The following is a 12952-nucleotide window of genomic DNA, read 5'->3' on the forward strand; positions in this document are numbered from 1 at the left end:
GTAACTTTGACAATGGCGTAAGGAATGGGAGATATTGTCAAGTTTTTTAAAAATTCAGAAATAATAGTTTCTCAACAGTTTTTGTTGTTATTGTTTTAGGGGATTCATTAAACCGCAGGATTATAGCAATTGGGGAACAGTAATTTTTCCCTCTCCCAATAAGGTGTTTATTGTACCCTACTTCTTTGGAACACAGTCAACACCTCACCTTTGAATAAAAATAAGAACTGGTGAAAAATCAAAGTTCTTGATAAACAAACCTAATTAACACATCTGAAGTAATGATCGTTATTCATCCTGAACAGTCCCGCCTGCATGACGTCGGGCACCGCCGAGCTGTAATACGTTGAATACCGTACATTTGCCCGCGCTCTCCACTGTCCAAGCCATCTCCAAACTCAATAAACACTAGAAACATTCTCCAAACCGGTAGCTTATACAAACTATAAAATATTTACCCAAACTCTGAGCTGATTGCAAATCTATCTATCGATCGATCGATCGATCGATCGATCGATCCACGAATGGAGGCCGCACGAAGGGTTTATCTTGCTGTCAAACCTCCTCCCCTAAACGAAGCAAGGCTCGATATGCGCTTTACGGAAACGCCCCTTCCATTACCCGACACACGCTTGGAAGACTCGGCGCATCTCGTAACATCGCTAGTCAAAGCCCATTTATTTATAGCGTCGGTCAGCAAGTTAGCGACAGTATATCGCTCCCTGCCTGTGCGGCTTCTGTGTATGGGGCTCCAGTCTGCAGAACATTTGAAACGAATTCCCCCTTGTTAGAAAGGAAATGAGAAGTGATAGTTACGTACGTAGCGGTCAGTCGCTCTTTCTGTCGACTTCAATGACTCCAAAACTGTCTTAACGCCGTGTACAGTTCAGGGATGGCGCCTTTTGGTGTGTTTTCGTGTTGAAATTGCGTGTTGTGGTTGAGTGTCTTTTGCTCATTTCTGTGTTCTGGATTTACAGGGGAATCCAAAATGACCCCAAATGGCAGATTTAAAAGTAGCCATTGTGTTTGGCTTCCGTCCAGACCACGCGAACCGCACGCACAGCGCCTCGTAGTGGACATAAGGTGAATCGATTCAGCAGATTTGCAGAATCGATATTGTATTGCAGGAAAGAAAATTCCGATGCGTCGCCGAATCATTGTCTTCGTGCAATTCTGTGTGTACACATAATGCGTTTTTGTATATGTGTGTGTGCCCTGCAACTGACTGGCGACCAGTTCAGGGTGTCGTCCGCCTTTCGCCCGAAATCAGCTGGAATAGGCTCCAGTGCCCCGCGACCCTAACCAGGATAAGCGGTGTTGATAATGAATGTATAGATAGATATGCAAAGTGTGTTAGTGTGTGCGTGTGTTTGTGCATGTGTGTGTGTGAGACAAATATGTTTTTGTATGCGTATAAATGCAAGGCATGCGTGCGTGCGTGCGTGCGTGCGTGCGTGTCTCCTCCCAGCCTCCCTGGGCTGGGCAGGCCTCGTCCTCCCACAAGCATGTCAGCAAATTTGATCACAAAGAGAGACTCAGAAAAATAGTGTGACAGTGAATAAAAAAAATGATTAAAAGTAAAAGAAAAACAACAACAAAAAAAGTCATCAGGGAGGTTCTTGTAAAAAGTGACGCATCCTCAGCTTTGTGTTAAGCTTTTGCACGGGAACATTCAGGACTCGTTTTGACAGAAATGCTTAGTTCACTGAGGGCCCACATCATTCTTCAGATGTCAACACACACATGCATATGTGCACAAACACACACGCGCGCACAGAGCTGTGTTAGCGTGGTCAATGTGAGTCATACTGCTGCAAGTGGGACCAAGTTAGCACGCTAATTGTGGATGTGCTGACACGTTTTATTTGTCCATTGCGCTCCACATGTTTCCATTCAACCACTTTACATGACATTTTTCATAGCTGTCGTATTTATCGTCGTTTTGACTTTTTTTTTTTTTTACCAACAATCAGATTCGCCAAACCAATGAAAAGATTTTTCTATGAGACCAATGATTTTGTCCATGCCCGCCGAATGTCTCGAAAGACGATCGCGAGCAATTATCCTGTGGTGTATGTTGATCAATGAACGTGTGGTGTGGCGTGCTTTAAAACGGATTATCCTGTGGTTTGCACAGGGGTGCGTTAAGGTTGATTATCCTAAAGTGTGAGGTGTGATATGATTGATTTCCGTGTGGTTTGGGGAGGGGTGCTTGAAGATAGATTATCCTGTGGTGTGGGGTATATTGATCGGTTATCATTTTAGCACGTCATAAAATCAACTTTAATAAGCTTATGGTTAATATAATATACTTTCCATTCGGAGCCATTGTACTTTGTTAAAAATATGTTTTATTAGCCAGTAAAAAAAAAAGGACTATATTATTTGTTGAATCTTGAATTGGCTTAGTGTTAGTTCAGGGCCAGAATTGTGAGCTGACATACTTTCCCGTCAGGCACACGGTCGATGGGATTTGAATGCTTTTAATAGAACGCGAGTCAATCCTGAGGGATTTGGGGGTGTCGGGGTTGCTTTAATGGAGGCGAGGTAGGTTAGGTGGCACGGGGGGTGCGCGCTCCCCAGTCCGGGACATGCCGGCAGTCACCAGGGATCCTTTAACTTCTGACCCTGGCCGACATGGATAGCAGCATCTGATGATAATCGCTGTCAATTCCCACCCCCTTTTCTTCTTGGAGCGTGTGTGTGTGTGTGCGTGCGTGCGTGTGTGTGTGTCGGGATGGTCCTGGTCCTGAGTGACCCCGCCCCCTCCCCCCCAAGTCTTAACGAACCCCGCAATAGCCCTCCGGCACTCGGGACCCTCCGGGGATCCGGGCGCTCCGGACCACCGCGACCTCATTCCTGGACAGATTTCACAGCAGATTTACCTCACGTGCCGCCGTGCCGCCTCCCGCCATGCCACCCTGCCATCTCCTTTGTCCTGCTAAATGAGGCGCAGTGTGGCGAAAGATGTGTTAGCAGGAAGGCTGCCAAACTCCGGGACTTGCTCCCGCTTTTAATCATCCCCATATTCTCGGCCTCCTCCAAGGGAAGTGCGTCAAGAAGGGACGCATGGGAGTGAACGAGTGAGGCGGGAGATGTGATGACGATCTGTTTTAATTTGTGAAATTTGTTTCGCATGTTATAATAATTGTTCGACAATGACATCTGAAAAAAATGTGTGCCCCTGGAGCAGGTTTAACTTCGCAACATGGAATTTAGTAAGGATGTCGATCATGGCAAGATCCATACAAAAAAAGTCTGCCCTCTCTGTTTTATGTCGCCATTTTAGGGTCATTTTGGCCACATCCAATGGAACTTCAAAAGTATTTTTTTTTTTTTATTTTGCTTCCGAAGCCAGTTTTTACTTAGCAACATGAAATTTGGTAACCATGTCTTTTTTAAACACAAGATGTCGCCACAGAGCCACCAAAGATGACGACAGAAGATTTTTCGGCTTCATTTGTGATTACATGTATAATGTAACATTTGTATAAAGAAATGATATACATGTATTTAACTTTTGTCCGAAGACACCAGCCATGAAGAAAATACAACTTCAACAAGTTCGGCTTCAAACAATAATGTTATCAAATCAAGTTCGGCTCATGAGCATAGTATACACACAAAGTCAGCTATTCCGTGTTCCGCATTGGTCACCTGACGTTCCACATGCAGCGGATTTGAAACACGTTTACATCTCAGATGGACTAAATTGTGAACATATTTTTGAGTTTTCAAATTTGCATGTGGCGGCAAATTCGGTTGACTCACCATAAAACACGAAACACTAACTCAACCACATGATGTTTTGAAAAACTCAGTCCCCCAAAGCCATTTTCACTTACCAACATGTAATTTGGTAGACATATCTATTACGAATAGACCCCCAAAAAAGTTGAAAGAAGACATGCCATGCAGAAAAGGCACAGGAAGTCTGCCATCTCGCTTCAAATCGACCATTTTCGGCTCATTTTGGCTGTTTCCAGGGGTCTTCAAAAAAATAGCCCCTGAAGCTGGTTGCACTTAGCAACATGATATTTGGTAGACAATTGGTTTCACTTAGCAGCATTACATTTGATAGACATGTCTGAGTACATCAAATCAAAAATCTCGAAGAAAGACACAGGAAGTGAGCTATGTTGCTTTGAAGTGGCCAATTTAGGCTCATTTTGGCCGTTTCAAAGATGGACTTGTCATTGAGATTTAGTCTGATTGCGACCAAATTTGAAGCGAGCATAATTGACAGATTGATGATGCTAAATTGTGAAATATTTTGACGAATCATTACGTGGGGTTGAAGCCTGGCGGCGAATTTGGATGACTCGCCATCATATATGAGGTTCACTTAGCAATAGGAAATTTGTTCGACATCAGTCATGCCTGAAGACAAAGGAAGTCAGCGCTTTGTGTAACTTTTGCTCATATTTCTTGAAAATGTTGACAATTGTTCAACCTTAACCGCGTTCAAATTTGTCGGTTCCACTCAATTTCTGCTGTGCCCATTTCCTATGGGCAAAATTGTTTCAAAATCTAGTTCGACCAACGTCCTGGCAAAAATGTGTTACAACTTCAAAGTTTCTAGTTTAGTCAAGGATGTTTTCAAACTCTGTAACCTAATAAACTGACCAATGAATACCTATTTATGTACAAACATTTAGAAAAGCTCCTGCTATATATCGGAGAGACGAGACTTGCGAATGCTAAAGTTGGACGCTGTCGGACGCTCACTTGTCTCCCGATTGTCCTTCATCAGCTAACGAGCTTCCTCCTGTCCGACCTCGCTCAGTTTTGTCCCATCTCAGTCAACTTTTAATTCGATTACGCGCCACCGGGGCTGACACGAGGCCAAGGCGGCCCCGGCGTCCGTTTTCCCAAAAGCCAACATAAGAGCTTTGGATGGATGGGTGGATGCTGGATAAAGGATGGGTGCTCACTCGCCACTCTGTGCCCCCCTTCGTTGGCTGGTCCTGCTCTCGTCTCCAAAGGCTCGCTAATGTCACATTAAGGGTCTGCGACAGTGCTGATGGGTTGGCCCATGTGAGGGATTAATGGCCGCACTTAACGGTACCAGCACGCCTGGGCCAATCTCAGCAATATTTTGCTGGACGTTGAGCTGCCACACCGCACACTCAAATCGCGTTAGCTCAACGACAAATGCCACTCCACTACAACCAGGGGGTGGGGGTAACGTGTGTAGTGTGGTATAGTGTGCGAAGTGTGTTGTGGAAGCATTTGCTACTTCCCGAAGTCCAACTTCCTCAGGCATTTCTGTCTGTCTTTAGACTTGGTGAAGCAGCATGTGGCTCTTTTGCCCAAGATACGTTTTGGAACACCTTGTTCCATTAACACATTCAGTGCCACTGACTGCTTTAGAAGTCAAATATCCATGTTAACTGGGAGGGCTGACCCTGAATGAGTTAAGGTAAAAAATGCTGTGTTTGTCATCATAATGTGACTCAATGTTTTAGTATCAGTGGAAGTATGGACTTTAGTATTTTATCGTGATTTGTCAAACTTTGCCACCTTGCTGTATTGATTCGCGATTACGGAAACCCTAAATATTTGCAATTGAGCTTTGTCCTGTCTGGCTTCTTGAGCCTTTTTTTTCTTGGTTTACTCACGATAGACATGGCTACCACATTTCATGTTGCTGAGTGAAACTGGCATCAGGGACTGAATTTTCAAAAATTCTTAAAAAAGTTAATCTGCGAAGGACACCTGTAAATGGCCAAAAATGACCCTAAAATGGTAACTTTGAACCAAAATGGCTGACCTCTTGTATCCAGGGCTGGCCCACCCTTAGGGCAACATTAGCAAATGGTAGGTGCGCCGTGGCCTCGGGGGGTGCACTGAAGTGTACCACTAGTGTAGTGATGCTGACATAATGGCAATTGCGCAAATTATGCAGTCCTCAAGCAATTTAGAGCAATTTAAAATGAATAATAGTGCAATGATCTGGTAGTGTGGGGATTGTGCAAATGGTGCAGACAGTTCTCAAAACACATAAGTGGGTAGTAGTAATCAACAACAGTACGCAAATAGTGCCACGTAATAAAAACAGTAAGTACACGAATTATGTAGAAGTGTCCTGACAGAGATGTGCAAAATTGGGAGCATGTTACAATGAAATTGCAAGTCAACTGTTTAAAGTGACACTAAGCAGGCCCAAAAAAAATCGCATGTAAATTTGACACACCACAGAGAAGAGTAAGCAAAGCAAACCAAAGCAAATGTATTTATATTGCGCATTTCATACACATGGTAACTCAATGTGCTTTACATGATTAAAAGCATTGTAATTGGATTTATTAAAACAATTATTACATTTTTTTATATCTATAGAGAAAAATGTGGGCTGTTGAAAAAATAACTCTATTTTTTTTTTAATTAAGATGTAAGACATTTTTACATTTACATGACAATTTGACAGCCGGGTGCATTGAGGTGAAGTCGTTCATGTAGAGAGAGAAGAGCAGCAGAGAGAGGACACATCCTTGGGGGGCCCCGATGCTGACGTTGCGTGTGGACTAGGTGGTGTCCCCCAGCCTCACCTGCTGTGTCCTGCTTGTCAGGAAGCTGTAAATCCACTGGCAGATGGCAGGGGAGATGTTGAGCTGGAGGAGCTTGGAGGAGAGGAGGTTGGGGATGATGGTGTTGAACGCAGAGCTGAAGTCCACGAACAACATCCGCGTTTTAGGTTCCTGCGCCGTCGACGTCTTCCAGGATGAAGTGCAGTCCCATGTGGACTGCATCATCCAGAGACCAGTTTGCTTGATAGGCAAACTGCAGGGGGTCCAGCAGGGGTCCCGTGACGCTCTTGAGGTGGTCCAACACAAGGCGTTCAAAGGACTTCATGGCCACAGATGTCAGGGTGACATGTCTGTAGTCATTGAGTCCAGAAATTGCAGGTTTCTTGAAGACTGGGATGACGGTGGCACGTTTGAGGCAGGATGGGACTTCACACAGTTCCAAAGATCTGTATGAAAACTGTAGCAAGCCAGCCCGCACAGGTTTTTCAAGCAGGAGGGGAACACACTTTCCGGGCCTGGTGCTTTGTTGGTCTTTTGTTGTTTAAAGACACGTTTCACGTCCTGTTCATGAACGGTCAATGCGGAGGGGGGGAGTCAGAGATGGTGGTCGTTGGTGGTGCGGCGGAGTTGGTGTGGGGAGTGAAAGTGTCCTTTTCAAATCTGCAGTAGTAGGTATTCAAATCGACAGCCAGTCATTTATTGTTCTCTGCTTGGGGGGGTGATCGCTCGCAGTGATTGTAATCCTTGCCATACTGATGGAAAGTCGTTAGCAGCAAACAGGTTTTTCAGATTTTCTGCATAATTTCTCTTTGCAAAGTTGATTTTGCGGCACGGTGGCCGACTGGTTAGAGCGTCAGCCTCACAGTTCTGAGGACCCGGGTTCAATCCCCGGCCCCGACTGTGAGGAGTTTGCATGTTCTCCCCGTGCCTGCGTGGGTTTTCTCCGGGCACTCCGGTTTCCTCCCACATCCCAAAAACATGCATCAATTGGAGACTCTAAATTGCCCGTAGGTGTGCATGTGAGTGCGAATGGTTGTCTGTCTGTATGTGCCCTGCAATTGGCTGGCAACCAGTTCAGGGTGTACCCCGCCTCCTGCCCGATGACAGCTGGGATAGGCTCCAGCACGCCCGCGACCCTAGTGAGGAGAAGCGGCTCAGAAAATGGATGGATGTTGATTTCTTTTGTCAGCTTGTTTCTGGCCTGATTGTACAGGGCTCTGTCCTCTTTAGCCTAACGAAGGTGGCAAAGTTTAGCAGTTCGATGTTAAAGCACACCCTGTGCTCCTCCCTGACCAATCATCAACGGGGGCCCTGGGTGGCTGCCTATATCGCCCATATCAGAAACAGCCCCTGCATGATAGACATTGCCCCCAAATTTAATTTCAGTGAGACAGGCTTGAATTTCAAAAACTCTTTAGGACAAGTTTGTCTTCGAAGGACACCTGTAAATGGCCAAAATGACCCTAAAATTGTCGCCTCAAAGGAAAATGTAAGACTATGTGTCTTTCCCAGCATGGCTTCTTGAGGCTTTTTTCTGGGTCAACTCATGATAGACAAGCCTACCAAATTTCATGCATCTTCGTGAAACAACCTTCGTAGCATGAATTTTAAAAAAATCTCTAGGAGTCATCTGTCTTTGAAGGACCCTTGGAAATGACCAAAACAAGCCTAACATGGCCACTTAAGACCAAAATGGCAGACTCCCTGTGTCTTTTTGGGTGTGGCTTCTTGAGACTTTTTTGTTGGTCTACTGACGACATGCCTAACAAACGTCATGGTGCAAAACTGGCTTCGGGGGCTGAATTTTCAAAACAATCCTAGGGATCGTCTGTCTTTGGAGGCCCCATGGGAATGTTCATGAACTTGGCTGATTCAGACCAAAATAGCAGACTTCCTGTGTCCCTTAGGGCATGGTGTCTTGATACATTTTTGTAGGTCGACCTGCGATAGTCATGCCTACCACGTTTCACGTTGCTCAGTCGAACTAGCTTTTTGGAGCTGAATTTTCAAAAACTGTCTAGTCAGTCTTTGAAGGACCCCTTGGAAATGGCCAAAATGAGTCTAAAATGGCTGCTACAAAGCACAATGGCCGACTTCCTGTGTCTTTTAGCTCCATTTAAATTTCACTTAGTGTTCCTGCATGTGTTTAGTTAAGTGCAACATAGTTGAAGTTGAATGCGAGGTCAGCCAAGTGAAGAAAAATGCAGTGATTCCTACTCGGTGACAGGCTGGCAAAAACATCGGCAAGATGAAGCTGGCCCGAGGCTCTCGCACTGGAGGTGACGAGCTTCTGAGGATTCTTTGCTGCCCATTCGAGCGACTGAGACTTCCTGCTTCTCTTTCAAAAAAAAAAAAAAAAAAAGTCTTCTGGGCCCCCCAGGGGACAGAAGGGGGCGGTGGTGGGCCTCCTCAGCAATCAGCCGCCATCAGCGTGGCGCTTTCTTGACACGTGAAGCCACAGCTCATCCGCTTTTTTTCTGCCCGCCGACTCCTCCGTACTCATTCAGTCAAACACACATTTGCGTTTACAAAGCGCGCTCCAAAGTCTTCCCTTCGTGTGTCTCTGCTCACCAACTTCAGGGCCGTTGAGGAATAAGCGACTTTCCCGCCTCGGGGAAAAAGCCATGTTGCTGCATGTTAGGAAAATTACAAGATAATACTCAGTATATCAAATTTATCAACACCAGGGGATCCAAATATTAGAAACAGATTTGATGTGTCAATTAAAAGTCAACAGAATTTGGAATGTAGTTAATGAAGTTATAAGGAGAATGACATTTGGGTATGATAGTAACAAAAACATTTCACAATAATAAACAAAAAAAGGAAATAATCAACAATTTATCCATTCATCCATCCATTTTCTGAGCCGCTTCTCCTCACTAGGGTCGCGGGCGCGCTGGAGCCAATCCCAGCTGTCATCGGGCAGGAGACGGGGTACACCTTGAACTGGTTGCCAGCCAATCGCAGGGCACATACAAACGAACAACCATTCGCACTCACAGTCACGCCTACGGGCAATTTAGAGTCTCCAATTGATGCATGTTTCTGGGATGTGGGAGGAAACCGGAGTGCCCGGAGAAAACCCACGCAGGCACGGGGAGAACATGCAAACTCCACACAGGCGGGGACGGGGATTGAACCCGGGTCCTCACAACTGTGAGGCTGACGCTCTAACCAGTCGTCCACCGTGCCGCCATCAAGAATTTAATAAAATGTAAAAAAAAAAAGGGGAGAGAAATTCTTTTGAATTATTTTGTCACGTTCATTTGTATTTTTGGATTAAGAAAAAAAACAATTCTTGCCCACCTAGCCAGTATCTCCTTAAAGCTCAGGTCCTCTACCAGAGGCCTGGGAGTTTTGACGGTTCTGCGCAGGATCTTAGCTGTTAGAAGTATCGTACTCTTGTTGATGGAGATGTCGTTGTTGTTGTTCCTGGCATCTGCTGGAGCTATCCTCTCACCCTCGTCCTCGGTGTTCAAATCCTGGCCAGGCCTGTGTGGTGTTTGCATGTTCTCCCCGTGCCTGTGTGGGTTTTCTGCGTGGGTATTCCGGTTTCCTCCCCAAAACATGCATGGTAGGTTAATTGAAGACTCTAAATTGCTCTGAGGTGTGAATGTGAGTATGAATGGTTACTTGGTTTATTATATGTGCCCTACGATTGGATGGCGACCAGTTCAGGGTGTCTCCCGTCTTTCGCCCGAAGATAGCTGGGATAGGCTCCAGCACTCCCGCGACCCTAGTGAGGATAAGCGGCACAGAAAATGGATGGGTATATATATATATATATATATATATATTATTATTATTTTATTTTTTTTATTCGCTTTTGTTTGATTTTAGTTTTATTTCAGAGACCTTTTAGGAAGCTTCTGGACAGATAAAATCCAAGAAAATTGTTAATGCGCGAGTTTGAATGTTTCACTTAATCAGTCACCAAGGCAACAAGAAGACGGTAATTTGCCGACGACTTCATCACCTGTTCCCCCAACCGCCCCTCCCCCCTCCACCCTCCTCCCTCCGCCCTCGTCTCGTATTAAATGCCGCCGACTTCTCTCATGTCCAATTTATGGCAAGCGTGGCTGCCACCGGTGAAGACGTCGGGCCGCAAAAGGAAGCTTCCAGACAGATTAAGGCGAAGTCCATCCTTAATTTGTTCATCACGAGGAGACCTGTCAGCGAGCGCTCCCATCTTCATACGCCGCGATGTCGGGGGGGATTCGAGCGTGAAACACAAAGGGGGAATCAAGAGCAATTATTCGGGGGGACGGCGGCGACGTCAAACGGGGACTTTAATGGATGCCGTTTTAGTCCATTTTCCCCGCGAATTAAAACAATTCCAATGTGTCTTCCGGGGTCAAAACAGCACAAGGAGGAAGAATTACGGCACATTTTTCATCCTCCAATCAGCTCGCTTTGTGGGGGCAGACTTGACTGCTCACCCCGTCACCCTCTACTGTGGGGTGTGCCAATGAATCCGACAGACAAAACAAGATGTCGTTGAATTGGTCACTTGCCATTTTTCCCCCCTAATAATTTTACACTTCGTTACTGATATTTTTGCCTAAATTTACAGTAATTTTAAACAGTATTTTGACATTTCCTTTCCAAAACGTGTGTATTGTTTTTACATAACATCTTCGCTTTTTGTCTGCTATTTTTAGTCTTTGTATTTTTCCATCATATTCTTTTGTTGTAATTTTAAAAGTATATATATATATTTTTTTTTTCATCAAATAATCAAATCTCATATTTTTTAAATGTGCCTTGAATTATTTGGTTTTGTCTACTATTTTTATATTTTTTCATCTTCTGTTATTGGATTCATTTAGTATTTTTCATCAAATATTTTTGTCTTGTTTAATCTTTTTTATTTATCCCTTTATATTTCATCGAATATTTTTATCATATTAATTTAGTTTTTCATCATTTTTGGCTCATTCATTCATTCATTTTCCATACCACTTATCCTCACTAGGGTGGCGGGTGTCCTGGAGCCCATCCCAGCTATCTTTGGGCGAGAGGCGGGGTACACCCTGAACTGGTCGCCAGCCAATCGTAGGACACTAATAAACAAACAACCATTCACACTTACACTCACACCTACGAGCAATTTGGAGTCTTCAATTAACCTACCAAGCATGTTTTTGGAATGTGGGAGGAAACCAGAGTACCCGTAGAACATAGAAACTCCACACAGGCAAGGCCGAATTTAAACCCGGGTCCTCAGGACTGTGAGGCAGATGTGCTAACCAGTCGTCCACCGTTCCACTGTCATTTTCGGCTATTATTTTTGTATTTTTTTATGTAATATTTTTTTTTATTCTTCTTGGAATTTTTTTCATCCTATTGTTACTGTTTTGTTGTAATTGCTTTTATCTAATCTTTTTTTTTTTGTTTCCACAATTTTGGATTGAACTTATCTTTTTTGTTTGTTTGTTTTTTTTGTTTTCAGTTAGCATTTTTGGAATTAAAAAAAAAAATAAAATAAAAAAATAAAACATACATTTGTATTTTTTGTTGTAGTAGTTTTGTGTAGTATTTTACAATATTGTTAATACACTATTTTCTATTTTTTATTTTGTTTTCATCCAACATTTTGTATTTCTATTAGAATATTTGAGTCTCTGATGTTGCAGTGGGACTTTGGTCCGGGCAGCGTGGGTTCAGTTCCCACTCAGTGACAGTGTGAATGTGAATGGATGTGCCCTGCGACTGACTGGCGACCGGTTCGGGGTGTAGTCTGCCTTTCGCCTGAAGTCAGCTGGGATAGGCACCAGCGCCCCGCGACCCTGAACGAGTTAAGTGGTGTTGAGAATGGATGGATGGATGGATATTTGTTATTTTTTATATTTTGTTGTATTCTTTTGTTTAATTTTTTTTACTGTATATTATTTCCTTATTGTTTCTCAAAAATATTATAAATATTTTTTTTGGAGATTTTTGTATTTGTGGTATTACTTTTGTGTATTTATATCAAATATTTTTTAGATTTTATCCCCAATATTTGTTTTAATTCCTAATATTTGTGTATTTTTGGTCTAATATTTTACATATTTTAATTTTTGGTCATATTTTGAGCATTACATATTGCGTGCTGGTTATTAAATAATGCTTATTGAGTAGTGTTAGCTCATCTGTGTGTCCAACAAGACTGTAGCTCTGATTTACTCTTGTATGTTGACAATAGCAGTTCTTTACCCAGGTGACAAAAAGCTATGGGTTCACAAATGCCGAGGAGTCGCAAAACAATTATCAGTGCTGAGGACAAACTTTAATAACTTCCATAATTCATAATTAGCTGAGTGGCTGTTATTTTAGAAGCTCCTTCGAGGAAAACTGTTATCGCGTGCTAACGATGTGTCTAGTTAAAACAGAAGAGCAGAGTCCACACATAAACGCCATCAATCCATCATGACTGT

The sequence above is a fragment of the Phycodurus eques genome, chromosome 3 (genome assembly GCF_024500275.1).
Source record: "Phycodurus eques isolate BA_2022a chromosome 3, UOR_Pequ_1.1, whole genome shotgun sequence".
NCBI classification, from domain to species: Eukaryota; Metazoa; Chordata; class Actinopteri; order Syngnathiformes; family Syngnathidae; genus Phycodurus; species Phycodurus eques.